We start from the raw sequence: 18,980 nt of genomic DNA, 5'->3' as shown, positions 1-18,980 counted from the left end.
AGCCCTGCTATGCCATAGCAATGATAACACAGTCACTGTCAACTGTGAGTTACTGTTTAATCCCTGCTATCTTGATTAATTGCATTAAATTGGTATACCTATGTTAATTAAACAGAGGCAGCTTTTACTCCTTATTCTTTTGTGTAGATCATTGCACACAGCTTCACAGGTTGGGAAAAAAATAGCACTATAGACACGTCATATTTCAGCTCAGCTGATAAAGCTGTTTTACTCGTAGAGTGGCCCATGATTTTCTTTTGCATATCACAGTATAAACTTAATTACCATGCTGCTGCTGCATGGCAGCTCCTCTCACTTTCTTTCTTTATTTGTATTATTTGCAAGCGGTAATCATGTTTTCCTGTCATCCCCAAGCAATGTGCATGCGTGCGTACAGGCAAATGCCAAGCCTGGAAAGGAAATCTGATGCGTGTCCATGAATTGGAGTTTTCAAACTTTGGCTGAAGATTAGTACATGTAAACATAGCTCTGCCCCCTTCATCTTGGGTAATTGGTCACAAATGCTACTTGACACTTCTCAAATCAGACACTTTACATACTTCTGAGCATAGCTGAACTTTTTTGGCAGGAATTAATTTTCTTTGCAACTCAGCCACTCATTCCTGGCCCAATCCCTACTCCAGTGATTTCAGTGCAATGTTCTGCCAGTGCAAGAAGTGTAGAGGCAGGACCAGATCTGTTTGCTAGTGTAGACGAGCCCGGCTTTGTTGATTCCCTCAGAAACACAATTACTGCAGCTAATGTTCTGCCCTTTGCCAGCCCTGATTAAGTGGGATTTTTACCTTCAGGTCCCTCTCTCTATTCCAATTACTGCACAAGTTACACTGCGCCAGGGGATATCTCAGAAAGATGAAGAAGGCAATGTAGCATCATAAGAAAATACAGCTCCTGACACACCAGGACCCTTCCCAGCAGCATCAGCCATATGGGAGATGGCTCCAGACACCATCCACCCCCAAAAGAGATTCCTTCCACCTCTCCTGTAAGCAGTGCGTGCTGCAGCAGAGAAGGGGAATCCATTCCTGAAGTACTGATGAAGTCTGAAGTTGCCGCAGAATTTCATGCTATTAAAAAGCCTCCTGTTTGCTCTGACATTGCTGTGTGTTTACTCACCATGCAGGAGTACTGCAAGAGCTGAGCAGACCATATGTTCACTTAGAAGGGCTGCCAGGTCTCAGGGAGCATTACTGCGCCTATTCCAGGAGGAGTTTGGGGCAAGAGCATGTTCCATAAAGGTTTTCACTCAGAATATTATATTTTATCTGGTGATTTATTTCTGTCCAGCCTCTGGACTGAATGGCAGTTTACCAGCATATCCATGTGCATCTGTGAATAACCAGTGGAAAATATCATTCACCCTTTTTTCACTGGGATGTTGATAAGCTGCAGCATATTAAAAATGTTTGTCAGTTTATTCTTTTCAGCCATCAAGCGGGATGTGTGCCAGCATACCCTCTTCATGCTGGCTGCTTCATCCAGAAAATGCAGAGAAAATGATGAAACAATGTCAGTTCTAGAAGAGGGTGAAGGTTCACATGCATTATTTTAGCATGTTTGTCTCGCTCATCACCAGCACTGTAAATCAGATTGAGCTCCTACCTGCAGGAGCTTCAGATATAGACCATGAGAAGAGAAAATACCTGGTCATGGACTCATGTTGCCTTGGTTCTCAGGGCTTCACACAGCTCAAAGCACTGATGAGGAGGAGCCAGGACAGGAATGATCCTTACAATGATCCTCCATCCTCTGGTAGCTTGTGCCATGACAGAGATGAACCAGTGGCAGTCAGGGAACCAGCATCTCTCTGTATGTGTGGTTCCCACACTTTCCAGTCATGGTCTTGTGATGCTTCATTCCTAGAAAAGAAAGATAGCTGGTGTTACAAGAGATATGGCACTTCACTGTGAAGAAGCAAATGCACTATTGCCCATAAAATTGCCATGGAATAACACAGGAGAAGAAATTGCGTGCTAGTATGTCCTGGGTTTTCATAGATTTTTATCTTAAATTAAACAGATGGAGACATATCCTGCTTCCTCCTGTTTAACTCTGATATTGGAACCATTATGGGAGTGATATTTATAGGTGAACAAGACACCAATTGGCAGAGAGATGCAACATAGCTCTAAAGCCAGAGTTAAGGAGGAGGCTTACTTTCCATTGTTATTATATATCACTATATAAATTTAGCTTTCAGGTCCTAGACATTTTAAAATAACATGTCTAGTGTTAGAATAGAGGAGTATCAGCAAAAGTGAATTACAGGTTACAGTCTTCTAGTACTCGCAGTGAAAGAACTGTTGTCGTAATTACACCTATAGAGTACTCATTTATGTTGTTCTTAGAGGAAAAGGATGGTATACTCAGGATGTATAGAAAGAAAATCTTGCAGAAGGGGAGACAAATAATTTAGCTGGGACAAAGAACTACGATGGCAACTCAACACATTTCTGTTTTCAGCACATGAGCTCACTGTGTGGACCTGCAATGCCCAGTGATTTAGAGGAAACCACTACAGGTCACTGACGTCTGATCCAAGTGGGAACAAATCCCAGCCCACAGAAAGGCCTGGCCTCACCACACAGACCCAAGACTGGGAGCTGGATACCTTTTTGTACCACTGAACATCTCCATAGTCTTTTCTAGGTGAGAAAGCAAACTGTTTGAACAACTCCATAAACTCGATACTTAAAATCCTTCCACACTACCAAAACAGTCAAACCCTAGCTCCTGAACATTTGAAATGATGCTAAAATAAGGAAAAAAATATATATATATATTTTTTCAGGGGAAAGGTGAATCTCCATTTCGGCTCATTATTTTGTGGTTGGGGCTAAGTGGCTGTTATTAGTACATAGGTACTCACTGTTGTAAATCCACACCTTTGCCTACTGGATGTCATTACTGAAAGTGAGTGAACTGTTGCTTCAGTGGCTAAAGATTTACTTGCTTAATGCCTGGTCTCATCAGCAAATTCAGGCTGGCAATGACATCCTACTTGTCTAAGCTAATATACAGCTTTGCACTCTCCTTGGTTTTCTTCCCATTCAAACTTATGGCTTAGTGATAATGTCTACCACTAACTGACATTAGCTGAAGTGAATGAAATGATGAATGAATACACAGTTTTGCATGTAGATAATTAGAAGTCCAACTGAGTAAATCACATTATTTAATGTATCATCATTAAAAAGCATCTAAACAATATTATTTCTTATATAACTCTGTCTTTTCAGTGCTGTGACAACAGGCATGAATTGTGTTATGCATTCGGGTAGAGAATTGTTTTCTAAATATGATAGAACTACTTGGAGCGTAAATCATTGCTGTAAGGTGTCCATATTTGAGAAAACTCTTGTGTTATGGGTAAAACTCCTTGCTTGACTGTGCTGCAAGAAACAGGATGATATTTAATTATGACAGTTCAAACTCATCTGGTTTCTCCAAGTGCAGCCTATATTGATTTACAGTACTAATAGAGAAAAGGTGGAATAAAAAAGCTGGTTTATTTAGAAACTTACTCATTCCTAAGAATGTCTGTTCAGCTCATTTTTGAATTTGATTTCTTACCCCAGGTGAATTACACTGCGTTTCAAGAACTGCTTGTGCCTGATAACAGCTAGTCGAAGTACCAGCATAGTTAGGTCACTTTGATTGTGGGATTTTTATTTATTGCTTTATTGGACAATGGTGTTTGCAAAAGGAAGATTGAGAGCACCATGGGCAGAATTACAGGCTATGGTTAGTGTATGAGACTTAATATCAGTATAGGACCACAGTCGGTAAAATCAGTGGCAAATGAAACCAGCTTTCAGGCATAATCAATGTCTTGTCCTGAAAGAAACAGCAAGGAAAATCCATGCAAGTGTTTCAGCATGACAAATGAACTTAGGCAAGTTGAAGATAATCATGATTATTTAATATTCCACAGCTTTACAACTCGATACTTTGTGGACAAAAGATCAGAAGGCTGCTGAGTCCAGAGTTTTGAATCTTTGGGTCAATATGCTTCTCATGTCTTCAGCATTTAGTTTAATTTAGGAGGAAACAGTTCCAAGCTAAGATAAGATCTCAAACAAAATTGACGTGGACTTACAACATGGCCTAACATAACAATTTAATCTATCCTGTGCTTCCCCTGAAAGAAGGCTTAATAACTGCGCTATGATTTCACCTGCTGCTTCTAACATTTGTTCATTCTTTCTTCCTGAACAAATTTGGATTATCAAATGGTGAGCAGCTTTGTTCATGGTAGGCAAACTTGAATTCATTCAGGATTAATAACAATGGGTTCAATCCTGGATTCAATGGCAGTCTTAATGAATGGAGTCTTTGGAAGACAAATGTTTGTTTGCGTTAAAGAGAAATACTTAATTCTCAGTTTTCCTGGGTGCGGGGTGATTACAGCACATATCACAAAATGTTTCCCCTATATATTCAGCCTTCCTTGGGTGAACAAAGAGCAGAAACGTTCCCCAAGCCCTGCTATTGCAGATAGTGGCCATTCTGACCTTGCTATTTCAAAATATGAAGTTTCACAGTGAATTATTTGGTGTGAGGAAAAAACGTGTCTTTTACTCACAGTATTATCTCAGGCCCTCTTGGTGATCTGGTGCTGGGGAGTAAGGAGACAGGAAGATCCACGTTGCCACTATCCATCAGCAGTTGTAGGTTGAGACAGGACTACCCAGGTGGAGGAATCCAGGCTGGATCTGGATTTGGGCTCAATCCTCACCATTGTCTTAAACACGGGCATCTTCCAAATTCCTGTGGGAAATCCTGCATTCTTTACCACTTTCCTGTCTCTTGGGAAGCAACAGGAGCACACACCACCCCTGTGCCTGGCCAGGGAGGAGCTGATGGAGCTGCACTGCCCAAAACCAAGGACCCACTCATCTCAATATAAACTGCCAGACTTCAGTAAATTCACCCTGCAGGCAATTTTACCCTGGAAAAACATCGCCCACGTTGCTAGAGTTTAGGACAACAAATTAGAGCTTTTCATACGCATTGGAAGCTTTTCTTTTTCCTGCACACCCCCCCCCCCCCCTTTTTTTCCCCCAGTAACATCCAGTTGCTTAATTCCATTTGAAATCACCCTGGGTAGGCACCTAAATACCTAAATAATCTTGTCCTTCATGCCTGTCAACATCTTGAGGCACCTAACCACCTTTAGAGATGTGGTGTGAAAGCTTGTGAACGATGCAATCGAGGAGGGAAACAAAAGACAAGTATCCCTATTTGCTGCCCAAGAATCCACAAAGAATGCTGCTTCGGCTCTGCTCTGATTTCTAATTAGATTATGAGTGATGTAGGACTCTGAAGCCAAGCTGGAGTTTGTGCTAGCACTTTGCATCTATGAATGACAAAGGGACACCACTTTCATATTGATTTAAGCAAGCCAGTAGAAGAATGTTTAAACACCAAGCGCTTGATGCCCCAGCTTGCCAGAGCACCTGGAAATATCAGATTAATTCCAGGTGTTGTGCCATTTATGACAGGCTTGCTGCTTTTACAGCCACACACACAAAACGTGGCTCCCAGTTCCACAAATAAAAACGGAGTGGTTTCTGCTCCTAATGCCTCGATAACTCTGACATATTGCAAGTTCTGGAAAGAATTTTAATCTACATAGTTTTTTTAATGGGGAGGGGAATGGGGGGGCGGGGAGGAGGGATTTTAAATATGCTGCATACAATTTGTGATGGTCATCTCTAAAATGCAGCTCCATTATCCTTTTCCATTTGGAATGAATGAGGCTAATTAATTTCAGGCCATACTTGATGAGGTCAGCACCATACGAAGGGTGCGTGCTAGACATTGCTAATCTCTTTCAGCTGAGAGTGATGAATTAAAGATGAAGCATTCCTTTGCAGGCCTAATTTAGAATGTATATCAAAAACCTACAGCAAATAATACTATACCCTACAACAAAGGAAAACTTGTTCTCTCAGGCTCCCATGTAGGGTTGATTTTAAAGGCATTTTCATTTCGCTTTGGAATTCCAGCTGTGGATGGGTGAAACAGTTCAGAAAATTCAAGCTTTCTCTCTTTCTCTTGCTTTTATGGACAAAAGTAGGCAAGGGAGGGGGGCTAAGGGGAGAGAGAAACTAGTCAGTGTTTGATCCTGTATATACTGTGATTCTGACTGTACGCTAGACACTTAGGAAAGCTGCCAGGGTCTTGTGCTCCCCAAATACCTGTGATGTGACACCCCCACACAGCGCACACTGAAATCTTACTGTCTGGGGGGTTCTTTTAAGTCTAAGGGTAAAGCTATCGAGTGTCCCGTTTTGTTTAGCATCACCTCAAGGATGTTTTGTTGCATGTCTCAGACTTTTCCCCAGGAAACGGGACAGGTCCAGGTCACCCAACAAGGACACAAGAGCTTCCCAGCCAACACAGAGCTGTATTTCACTGCAGGGAAAACACTGCCCTATGCAAAAAGGTCCTGTGCCGTATAGGAGCACAGGTAGCAAAATTTAACAGAAATAGTCACCAAAAGCAGCCACACCAGGTCTGGAAGCAGAACAAATCACTACGGGGCTCTCAGATTTGCTGGACTTGGGGCTCAGCCAAACTTTGCCACCTCTCCCTTAGGCAAAGCCCCCCATAAAGTCCAGAGGGGCTTCCCCCTGAACAGGATTTGGTCCTGTGGGCAGCAAGAAATTAACCTTAATTGTCATTTTGGGAAAACAGGGACTATGAAACCTTAATCCAGCCTCGGAAGGAGGCTGAAAACAATAGACCACCAGCTTCCCCATCACTTCTCTGCTTAATACCTGGCAGTCCCTTGAAATTCTTGACAGGTTGCTGCAGCGAGTCGAAGTTCCCAACTGGTGGCCATAAGCGGCTGCCGTCTTTGTATCCCAGTAGTCCTCATTAGAACAAAGCTGCTTCGAATTAAATCCAATCTACATGCCGAATCAATCTTTCAACCCTTTGATTGCTTCTGAAAATATTTATATTTCTTAATAATGCACATTTTGTCCCAGAGCCTGTGATTAAACCCAGACAAGGTCTGGAGAAGCCTGAAGTATATGTGGAAGGGGTTATTTTGGACAGGAAAAGAAAGATAAAGAACACAGGTTTTTCCTATTGTGAAACCATTAGAGTGTATAAATCTAGCAATTGCAGTTGTATAAGCATCAGAGTGGGGTTGTAATAAATACAGATTGGAGTATTATAGTAACCAAATGGAGTTTATGGATTATGTTCGCTAGTTCATATTTCTCAGCTACTACAATCTAACTAGCATCACACCGCACTCAGCTCTATTAATATTCTCTATTAATATTCTCTTTATATGGGGGGGGGGGGGGGGGAAGTTAGGAATCAACTGCTGCTCTGTGTAAAACAAACATGTTTAACGAATCATGCCCTCCAAAGGAAAAAATAAACAAGGGGACGCTGTAAAGTGACTGTGTTGGAAGGGCACGGGCTGTGGCTGGCTGAAATCGGCTCTGTTCTGCTAAAGTTAATAACTTCCATCTGAGTAAGAATCTGGCCCTAATACAGGGCATTTTGGTGTGTGAAAATTAGGATGTAAAACTGGAGACAATAACTGCTACTATCCCTCACCCGGGTAAATTTATGAGGTGGTAAATAATAAGCTTTTGGCTGGAGATGAGAAACACACAAAGGCTTTGAAGCTGCACTTTGTGGTAAATAGCGTATTATTCCCTCCTCAAAAAGTAGCATACATCACAGGTAAGATATGTGGAGGTGAAGGGAAGGATACATTCCTGGGCTGAGAAGCAGCCCAGATAGGGCCCGATCCTCCAGAGTGGGAATTTGCCATCGATTAAGAAGGGAGCTGTGGCTGGGGACACAGATCTGATAAAGGCACTGTACCTGTCTCCCTCCCTAAACATAAATGACTGCCCTTGTCTATAATAAAAGGTAAAAATTGACTTCTGAAAATACGCCACGATAAATCTCCTTGGATAAAGTAGCACAATGCCTGGGTAAGAGGGAAAGAAATCCTAGAAACTAAAGATAGAGGATGCTTATTTAATATCATTGTCATCATCAACATCACACAGTAAGTACAGGTAATGTACTTCAGCAGCAGGATGGTAAATGTTTATGATAGTTTTTCTTGTGACAGTTTCCCCTCTTATAAAGGATAGAAGGAAATATTCTCAGTTAACATATTATTCATTGATTCTTTCATCGCATGTTTCATTATGTTAAGCTGTAATTTCATAAATAAGTTGGGGGGTGGTATTATTATGATACATAAATCCTGAGTCTTGACAGCTATTCTGCATTTGTATGTGATCTTGGATGCTCAGTCTTTAAGGTAGAGAGAAGTTTTTTTATCATCACCAAAAATAAGGGGAGAGGAGGGATGAAAGAAAAACCTCTCACAAATAGGGACAGATCCAAAATTCAATGACATGCACAAAAATCCATTTTGGATCAGGCCCCCAGCAGAACATTGTATCATATAACCAGTATTTTCTGAATATTTCTATTGTTTGACAACTCAGATTTCACACTAAACTTGGAGTTTGTTTCTGAACAGAAGCTTTTTGTATAGAAACTTTAAATCATATCCCTTCATGAACACACACATACCACAGAGGATTTTGCCTTATTAAAGAGTTTAAGCCTAAAGGTGTATGCCTATTTTTAAAAGAAATTTTCTGATTGTAGATAACTGCTCAATTTGATTTAGTGTCCAATGATAGTGATGGGGTTGATAACTGAGCATTCATCGGTAATTCATCTTGTGCTAGTAGAAATTTACAGCAAAGCAGTGCTTTCCCAACACTGACAAGTCCTATTAATCTTCTTCAGACACATTTCAATAGGTGTCTCCATCTGTGCCCAACATCTAAACACTCTGGCATCACTAGGGACTTGGAGACACCTTCATTTCAGGTTACACTAGTGAAAATGTGATACTAGATTGTACTCTATTTTTAACCTAATTCTCTCTTTTCATTCAATTAGCCTTTCTCGCCTGCTTTTTTCTACTCATGTGTAACATCCTTTTCCCAGGAAGAGCTTAAAAATTAGATTTAGTTACTTAAAGAGACAGAATCTGCCAGAGCAGGGGCAACCAAGAGCTTAATACATCAAAGCAGAATAATAAAGCTCATGCATAACGGTGTGGACACCGAGTCACCAGCCACAGAACACATCCTGCATCACATGCCCCCGATATTCCGCTCCTGATGCACCTCATGCAGGCATTGTTTGGTTAGGACAGGTCTGAAACTAAACACCCCACCTCCAGCTTCCCAGATTGCAGAGCATTTGGGGGTTGAAATCCAGTATGTACCAAAACATCTCTGTTTGTTCAGGCTGCACGGGGATCACCACCATACATCCCCACTTCGCGTTACATATACGGCTAATGCATGAACAAACACAGCACAGTCAAATTACAGCAATAACATTTATGGGTGGATTATGTTCCAACTTCCTCGCTTATTATTAAAGGCAAGTAAATTGCAAAGCACATGGAAGAGGTAGGGTGCAAACGCAGGCGAATTTCCACTCGGAACCAAATGTTGTTTTTTCACTCCCAAAGCTGCGATGAGTTTGCTAGCAGACGCAGCGCAGCTTTCGAGCTTACTCATTCAAAAACGTGTGTTTGGGTTCTTTTTTTTCCCTCTCCCCTCCTTACTCCATTTACGTTTGCCTTCCAAAGGAGAGCAGATGCACACCACTTGGGTTTGGGTAGCTCTTACTGGCTCTGAACTTTCTGCTGAAAAGAGCAAACCACGTTCTGCTCCACAACTCGGAGGCAGCCTCAAACTTTGTTTCTGGCTTTATGAAGTTCTCTTGCGAGTCGTATTATAGATCTAAATGACCTTATTGTAGGTGGCAAGTTTAAATGTGCCATATTAATAACTTGTTATCCAAGACAAATTAAGTCCTTATGTGTCAAAAGCACTCTGCTCTGGATTACCTACAAGACAAGTATTTATTGAATAAACGTTGGATCCAATTTCATTTTAATGTGACTGACTGTATGCTTCAGCCCCTTAGAATGAGATAAAAACACTCAAACCTACAACTGTTTTGCAACATTACACCTAACTTGTCTGTTTCTATTATTGTCTTTTTAATGTGGGAGATCAAAAGTGTTTGGGGTTTTTAAGGATTTTTTTATTATTATTATTGTTATTATTATTAAGAGCAAAGAGAAAGACAGGAAAAAAAAGACTGGCATTCAGCCTAAAGAGAAATCATTGAAACAAATTAATCCTATGCCGTTTAAATTGACATGGTAATCCATCATCAGCAAAGGGAAACTCTGAAAGCAATCTAGAATCTGCAGTGTTCTTTCACTGGCCCTCAGGCACAAAGACAGATAGTAAAAGAGGAAGAGAGGAGGGGGGGAGAGAAAAAGCATAAAAGTTAGCAGCACCTTAGCAAAAGGAAGGGCTCGAGAGAGCAGCTTTCACTTCTTCCTGCTTTCAACCCTCCAGTTCAGAAAGCAATGCTGATTAACCTTCAGCCGTTGCCTACTAACGTTTACTTCTGTATGTCAACTCATCCTCGGCTGCTGAGAGATGAGTAATTTCGAATAGCGCAGAGCCCCCATCCTATATAAACTCTACCATTGAAAACTCTGCCAAACATCAACTTGGGCACTTCTGCTTACAGAGGGCCTTTTATTAGCCTAAACTTGATCGTTCCAAATGGACAATAAATTCTATCTTCACAGCCCTAGAGAAAAGAGTTGTGCTATCCTTGGGAGTTTAATAGCCAGGATTTTCATAGAGCTAGCATAAAAAACCTGGGGGTTTTATTTGGGTTTGGGGTTTGTTGTTTTTTTTTCCCCTATTTCCTGCTCTCTCAGCAGGGCTGTCCACTGTAATGTGTGTTTCCTAAGGGTTTTTTCAACCTAGTTTTAAATATCTAAAGTGATGAGACTTTGTGCACCTTTAAAATTTTATTATACTTATGGTCAGAAGAAAACATAAACCTCTTGGGCCTTGAAAGCGCATTGCAATACAGCCATTATCCTTATAATGTCAACAGAGCTACAAAATTCTCCTGAAATAAACCTTTTCAGAACAGCTTTCCCTGCTTCATGTTTTCTTTTAAGGTCAGTGGTGCATCACTTTTAGCAAAACGTTTCCCCTCTCTGCCCAGATTTAGCAATCTGCAATAGAATGTATATTACTAAATGAATAGGTTTAATTTTAGGCGCTGAAAAAATAAATAGAAGAAGAGGGCTAGGGCAGGAATAATACCTTTCAGTTAGAAGCAGACATAGTGGAAAGAAAAAGTCAGAACTTTAGTGCCAGGGGCAAAAGGGTGAAAGGCTGGCTAATATGAACCATATCCAACATCTGCCCTATTTTAATTTAGCAGGGATAAAGTTTCTTCTTTTTTATTATTAAGAAAACTTTATGTGGCAGGGAAACCCATGAGCTATGTTATCAAAACTGGTTTATTGTCACACTGAAACTTAGAACTGTTAAGAATTGGTGGGGCAAAGAGATAAAAACTCCCCTTCTCTCTCCTTTTATACTCTGTGACAAGCCTGGGATCGGGTCCTGCTGTCTGGGATGTCCTTTTCATGTCTTTATGAAGTACTGTGCTTGGGGCTGTAATATAAAGACGAGGTTAATTGTTCAGGATGGGTCCAAATGATTGATTCTGCAGGTTTTAAAAAGAAACAAAAAAAAAATCTGAAGATTTAAACCAAAATCCTGCTGCAGAGACGTTTGCGGTAGTCACCCTCGGAGATGGGCGATGCTGGTGGTGTACAACAAGTGTAAAGAAGGGCTGGACTGGGTCGCTCTATGAGAAACAGCCCAAATTACCAGGCTGGAACATGATCTCTCTCCATTTAAAAGTTTTCCACCTCGATAGTGCAAATTCTACTATAAAAAAACAGCTAAAGTATACTAAACCACATGTGAGTAGCTGTAGGAATAAGAGAGCAAATTGGTTTCTGACAAAAGAAGGATGAATACCTTTGGATAATCTCAAGTTAGATTTTGATTGAAAGCATAACATTCCTTTAAGCATCAATATGCTTAGGATCCAAAATATGGTTATTTTATTACCAGTTAATACTTAGATCAAAGCAAAACACTGTAGCTGGAAGGGACGTTCTCTCTGGAAATAAAGTTCCATGTAATTATTTCCTATTAAAAACTAAAACTGGTCTTAGACTCAGAAAACTGGGCTTCCTTACATTTGATATAATGCAAGCTTGTCAAGAGAGAGCAGACGTGCCATTTTTTACTGTTTGCTGGTATCCCTTGGCTTTAAAGTTTTCAGTTTAGCTTTAACCCTTTGAATGGGAAAAAAATCTCATCCAATTTGCCTCAGCCAAACACAGGGATTGTTTTGGATAATATTGGCTAATTTCCGATACACAGAAATTAGCATTTGCTAGAAACTAACACCATTTTAAATAAAGTCTCCAAGTGCAAGGAGATAAAATACAAAGGAAATGATACGGCAATTGATAGGCAGTTGAAACTTAAACATCAAATTGTAAACAAGGGGTTTACTCTTGGGTAAAACAGCTCATCTCAATTCAATTCGGGACACAGACTTTAAAATATGCAATCAAAATACATCCAAGAAAGCTGCAACCTTTCAGAGGAGAGAGATAAGAATGTATTTTAATTATAAGGTTATAAATATGCGATCTATTTATTATTTCTTGTTACCATCTCCGAACACGGTACGTAACATTGTCCATATGCAGTTATATATCTGCCTGTGTCTATTCCTGTCCAGGGGTTTGGGTTTATATTCTTTTCTCTTCCCTGATAGTTCAATCTCTATTTATGTCATGTCTGAGGCAGGCCCTGGAAAAAAAAAGAATCTATCTTTCTGTATTTATAAACTGCTGCAGAATAAATAGGGAATGGTTCTTTTTTACAACTGATGGGCTAGTGTTATAAGTAGCAATATGAAATATTTAGACACATTATTTCAAGCTTTCCGGCTGCTTCTGATTCTGCTAATTACTTTTGATCTGTCACTCAGAAATAATAAAAAAACCCACCACTTTAAAGAGTTCATTAGGACTGCAGAAAGGAAGAAGAGTCAGATATAAGGCAGCAATTATAATTTGGTTTTAACATATTTTTCCCTTTCTGCTGACTCCTCAGCTATATTGTTTAGCAGAAGGATGGCTACAGTATAATTCTATATGAAAACCTTGTTAAATAGGGAAGGAGCTGAGACATTCAGCTGGGATATTGTTTGCTAGCTCAATGAGTATCTGAAGAATTTGAAAGTACAATAAATGTATCTGAAGATCATATTTAAACATACTTACCAAAAAGTACCCACCTCTCTCAGGAGTTCGCGTATTTCTGCCTTCTAACTGGGAGAAGGGAAAAAGAACAACCACAAAAAAAGGCAGTTTGGATGTACAGGTTAAGATTGGCGTATGGCAAGGCTTGTGTGAAATACAAAGAAATCTGTATTTCACTCAACAATTTCATTGCTAAAACACATAGTTTACAAGCATCTTTTCTTTAAACATACGGTTCAATAACATTTTCTTCAAAGGAACAATTCAACGTGTTAAAAGATTTAAGGACAAAGAATGTGCTGCAAAATGCAAATCCTTACAGTGTTAATACTGTGTATGCAATTATGTATGTAGGCAGATAGATATAATTTGAGAGTTATTAACTTTCAGCATCCGTGATGTACCCTGAATCAATACAATATAACTACCTATTAAAACATAAACCAAATGTGTTACCAGGCAAACACACTCCGAGAAGCTTTTCTACATTATTTTTTCCTCTTTAAAGATTACAGCTCTACCATGGGCAAGAAGCTCAAGAGATTGCTGCTGGTCCTAAAGATGGAGGTTGCTCTGCTTTCTGCAATAGCTGACGTTTCTAGAATGTTTCATTTCCTCCACGTTTGGCAAGAAAAATAATTATTTGAAAATACAATAAAATAACTCTGAAACGGTATAAAGGGAATGAATTGTCTCACAAATCCCGTGCGCTTATGAACCTCCTAGCGCATGGGAGAGAGGAAAGTTCCCTTTCCATTTTTCCTTTGGCTCAAAGGAGGCGAATGAAGGGAGCACAAATCAGTTTAAGCCTTTTCCCACCACCACCCCAAGTCGGATCGATCCCTCTTGCAACCCCTTTATCCTGACCTCCCTCCCCCAAACGCATCTCAGCGCCGTTCACCTTGGGCCAGCCCCGGGCAGGGAAGGGTTAATGCAGCCAAGCTCTTTGCGACCTCCAGGGTCAGACTCTTCCTATCTGCAATCTAAGGAATTAGGTAAGGAGGTTATAAGATTATAGTGAAAGGAGTTATAGGCCCTCGTAGCCTCACACCTGAACATATTGGGCTAATCCACTGGGATTCTTAAAAATCGCTTCAGCTATGGAAAACTGTTAATTAGGCTGAGTCTATCCCGAGGTTTCCTGTTGCACTGGTGATCCAGCCGAGCTGCCTGCACTCTATAGGTTCACATGAAATGCTCTTAATATGCCTATTTTATTTTTTTCCCTCCCTTCTCCACCACTAAACCCAGCATCAGTCACTGACTTCGGGGCGGGGGGGAGGGGAAAGGCAAATCTGGGGTGAAATTCAACCCAAGAGATGCACAAAAGTCATTTTTCCCCTCCGGTCCCTGAGCCCTGGGTGCCCGGCAAGGCTATTTGCAGCTGTTTCCAACTTCAGTGTTTGTTTACAGTAGCAAAATTAGCACTTAGAGGAGAAGTGAAAAGCTGCTTTCACATCAGTTGTACTCCTCGGTTCCTAGCTTTAGATGCCTTCCCTCGCTCCCAGCCATCAGCATCACTTAAAAGTGCGGCTCAAACTTTCCCTCTCGCTCTTTGGACTTAGTTCTCTGCAGCCGCATCCTATTTTCTGCTAAAGAAAAGCACGCAGAGAGAAGGTAGCGTTTGAGCACGGCCCAAACATCAGTGACTAGAGGAAAAACAATGGAATAATAATAATAATAACCCCGAGCATCTCTTAAAGAACATGTTTTAACGTCGCTTGGCAAAGCCCTGCCCTGCTCCCAGCTTTATGCCCTTTGGCACTGAGACATTTGCTTGTCTCCAGCAAAGTTTTGTTTAATCCGCCGAGACAGCCCAGGGCTGTACCTGAGCCACGGCTGAATTGCTCCCTACGACCGATGAAATCCTGCAGCAGCAACTCCCCAACTCCAATACTTAATGCACGGGTTGGTTTTAGCCATTTTTTTGCCATTTGCGGAAACGCTGATTATATTTTTTTTTTTTATGCCATTTGTGGTCACCCTCGAATGGCAGTAATCTGTAGATTACATATTACGAGCCTTGTCATTACGTGGATAAAATGAGGTGGTTAAACGCTAAAATCCATTTTACTCACCACATTTGCTTGGGGAGAGTGTTAGGGGGGAGAACAAACTTACAGGAGAAGGATTTAAAGTCCTCGCACCTGAGGTGGATGTGCCCTCGCTTCTGCTGCTTAGAGACCTCCCTGCCTGGTGGGCACCGGGCTGGAGACCCCCCAAACTTCACTTCGAAGCCCGTGTACTCCAGCCCTCGCCTTCCCCTCGAGGCTTTTGTCCCCATTTTCGTGGTGTCTCAGCATTGCTCCACAGAGCCGACTTTGCTGTGCCTCCCCTGGGTTTGCTCTGTAGCATTTCTAGGCTCCCACTCGCCAGCTCTCCCCCCGTTTGCCTCTTTCATGTGTGTCCCTGATCGCTCTCCAGCTGATGTGGTTCTCTAGAAATGTGGGTCTTATCCCGTCACTACCTTTGCCGGGACTGATTAGATATTATTTTTTCATTGGCTCTGCTACAATGGGTTCCTCCCTTTAATCTCTCGATATATTTTCCCCCTCCCGGTATAACCAAATCCATGAAATTCGCAGCCTCTCTCTTTGACACGACTGGCTCGTCTAATCACTCCATATCGATTTCCCTAACTCTTTTCATCCAGCTGAAGACACATCTTAAAACACTCCAAGCCAGAGTGTGCTCTTTGCTTTATACACACTAATAAAATGATTTACCCTTTTCTCTCTGCTCTCCTCACAGGAGAAAATCGTTCAAGCCGCGGCTATTTGTGTGTGATCAGTAAATATTTAGTGTGGCGACATCTTCAGCTCCTCTCCTGATCAATACCCAACCCAACAGGAGGTGGACTATTGTCCGGGTAGTGACTTGCTGAGATCTCCTTTAGATGAATTCTTTGCCCCCATACAGTCTGTTATGATTTATCCTAGAAGGGTAACCAGTAAAGAGAAATTGAGGCTTTATAAACGGCCGTTTCTAACCTGTCTACCGTGACATTAAAGCACCTAAGCTAGGAATGGGTTATTCCTCCTCGTCTCCCTTATCCCTTTGATGGGCTAACACAGCTCTGAGTATCACCCCGGGCAGTCGTCACCCCGCTGCTCCACACCCCCGGCCCCTCCAGCCAAGCCTAGTCCTGTCCCTGCTGTGCAATGTCACGATAAAGAGCCGATTCCCCGATTCCCTGCAGCATCTCCGGGCACCGGGCTCGTCCCAGGGCTCTGCCCCGGCGGTGGGTAATGCAGTGCCCGAGGATGGAGGGTGCCCCTGCGACTTCCAGCCCACCTCCCTCCTCCTCCTCGCATCCCGCTGTTCTCCCTGACCCAGGATCAGGGCTGAGGCAGAGCGATGGTGGGGGGGGGGCGGATATCGCCTTTTTTGTTTGTCTGTTTAGGAGGGAGTTTTTTGAACGACATGGAAAATCTACAGTGAGGGGAAAAAATATACCGATGGCAATGGAATATGAAACAGAGAGGAGCTTAAAGCCCGGTTCCTGTGGTTAACCATACACCAGAGCTTTCCCAGGGTGATAAAATGGTCAGAAAGAGAAGTTCCTCTGTGTGTGTGCGAGTGTATGTTTTATCCTGATCAGTTATTTCACTCCTGGGAAAGCCTCTGCCTCGAATAGGAAATATTTCCACATGTAATTACCCCAGGAGCGTGTGTTGTGTGCCCACTGGTCTCGGGTTAGGTGTCTGTGCAGCACACTCAGGCGAGACCGCTATGCCTTGGGTGCCTGATGCAGGGCTGGGTGCCTCTACACAATAGATACAGGGTTATATCTGGGGTGTGTTTGTGTGTGTGTTCTTCCTCACATCACGTCCTGGAGCCTACAGAAGTGCCCAGCTATTTATTTTATTTCCGTGTGTGTGCATTTGCACATAAGCTATGGGCTGAAGGCATTTATCTCTGTAAATGTACATTGCACGCATCCGTGCTGCATAAATATATGGCTGTGTGTTACAGATGTGCTACTGTTATTCAAATCTAAACCCAGCTACATCCACCTGTTAACTTTGTTTAGAAACCACTTCCACTAATGGCTTTTCCCTAACTTATTCAGTCCGTTACTCGAGTATAGGAGGCAATGGAGGGGAAAAATCCATATGAAACCCTGCTTACAGCCTCTCTTCGAGAGGACACTTTACACACCTTGCCTAGACAGGGCTCCTATAGAGCGCTTATCTCTCGAATATATCTTTATACTAATGCATACTTAATTGGTCTGTCTTGACTGTCCATATAAAACAATTTAATTAGGGTGCTTTCTGCTTTGGAAAGAAAGAAAGAAAGAAGAAGAAAAAAAATCTGCCCAGCATTTATTGTATTTAGCACCAATACAGGCAGAAAATGTTGCACAAGTTTTTGGTTGAAAGAGCACCTATGTGTCCATTGAAGGGCGTTGATCCGAAAAGACAGAGAGGACAAGTAAAATCGATTTGAAGCAACCCTCTCTGTCCCTTTCACACCATTCAGACACTCCATTCCTTCTAAGACAAAGACCCAGCGCCTTGGGAATGCTGGCAAGGGGGGGGAGAAAAAGGAGGAAAGGAAAAAAAAAGGAAAAAAAAAAAGAGGCTTCAATCCCCCCAAGCAAAAGGGAGAGCTCTGAAATTCCTTCATATTGCTGTTATTTACGCCCCAAGATATGTTCAACTCCAGCATTTTCTTCAATTCGGCGTCTAACACTGCTGCAGCAAGGAATGTCCCTGGAAGGGGAGGAGGTAATTATGGCTATTAGTGCTGCGAGCCCAGCCTCAACCTTGGTCACTAGCAGGCTTTTAGGGTTAAAATAGCCCTCACCTCTGACCCCTGCGGAGCAAAGTTGTAGCTATCGTCACAAGTTGGGCCAAAGTTTTCAAATCCAGGGCTGGGCAACACCGGAGGGGGGTGAAACTTCTCCCTGGAATTATTTTTGGTTGGGATTTAAATCATCTTTAGTCTATTTAATTGCCTTTCCCTCCTCCTCTTGCCAAACAATCCCTTTTTTTTTTTTTTTGGGGGGGGGGTGTTGTCGAAATGCCCTGCTCCCACTACCTTTCCCACTGCTCTTTCCATTTAGGTTTAATTTGGCAGATTGTTTTCAAGCATGAAAATGGTTATCATCAAACTGAATTACTAGGTTGTCTTTTCATCCACGGATCTCAAGACTTAAATGGGGGTCTGGGGTGTGGGGAGAGATGTCTCCCCTTTAGGCTTTCCACACCACGACCCGTTCAGCTTTACAGCAAAAAAAGAGGGTTTGGAAAAGGGGAGAAAGGCTGAAAAGCTTGAGTTGGTCTCTTGTGTTTCCTGTGCACCTTCACGATCCTCCTCTGCAAAGGGAGATTTTGGAAAGGAGAAGTTGGGGGGGGCAAACTGAGGAGGGGAGAGAGCCCACAGATGCAAGCACCCCTCTGGCAATAATAAAAATTCATTCAAGTGGGCTCTGTCTCCATCTTCCATGTACTGATTAGACTTAACAAGAGTGGAAACTTGTGTAGACCATATTTATGGTATTAACGAGCAGTTAAAAGATTTATCCTTCTTCTGATCAATATTGCCCGGGCCCGGCCCCCCCACCCCCGGCCCGGCCCTCCCCGAAGGCTGCGATGACGATCGTCTTCCTACTTTTTCATCATCGCGGATCGAGGTGGCAAAACCCTTTTGTAATTTTCATTAGCCCAGTAAACATGCAATTAACATGCAGCACTGTGGT

The 18,980-nt window shown here is 42.1% G+C and overlaps 2 long non-coding RNA genes across 17 annotated transcripts in view; both read right to left on the bottom strand.

Moving 5' to 3' along the window:
* Nucleotides 1-18,980, bottom strand: part of LOC133265842 (uncharacterized) — a 113,944-nt gene that overhangs the window by 89,982 nt on the left and 4,982 nt on the right. For 11 of the 16 annotated variants that reach the window (XR_009742138.1, XR_009742146.1, XR_009742143.1 and 8 more), the window contains 4 exons: nucleotides 13,295-13,342; nucleotides 4,604-12,818; nucleotides 1,662-1,877; nucleotides 1,135-1,347 (listed from right to left, as the gene is read on the bottom strand). This is a non-coding gene — a long non-coding RNA (uncharacterized LOC133265842). Of the gene's footprint in view, nucleotides 1-1,134; nucleotides 1,348-1,661; nucleotides 1,878-4,603; nucleotides 12,819-13,294; nucleotides 13,343-14,174; nucleotides 14,257-18,980 lie in introns of all 16 variants that reach the window. The other 5 variants (XR_009742139.1, XR_009742141.1, XR_009742145.1 and 2 more) reach the window with 5 other exon arrangements.
* LOC133265843 (uncharacterized) lies at nucleotides 17,581-18,285 on the bottom strand. Its single transcript, XR_009742152.1, has 2 exons — nucleotides 18,086-18,285; nucleotides 17,581-17,991 (listed from the first exon to the last, which is right to left on the bottom strand). It is a non-coding gene; the product is annotated as an uncharacterized LOC133265843 (long non-coding RNA).

This window comes from Pezoporus flaviventris, unplaced genomic scaffold (genome assembly GCF_033815535.1).
Source record: "Pezoporus flaviventris isolate CSIRO_AGI_PZ_B2104156 unplaced genomic scaffold, CSIRO_AGI_Pfla_v1 ptg000006l, whole genome shotgun sequence".
Lineage (NCBI taxonomy): Eukaryota > Metazoa > Chordata > Aves > Psittaciformes > Psittacidae > Pezoporus > Pezoporus flaviventris.
The sequence above is the reverse complement of the archived record's forward strand: the minus strand, read 5'-3'. Positions and strand labels throughout refer to the sequence as shown.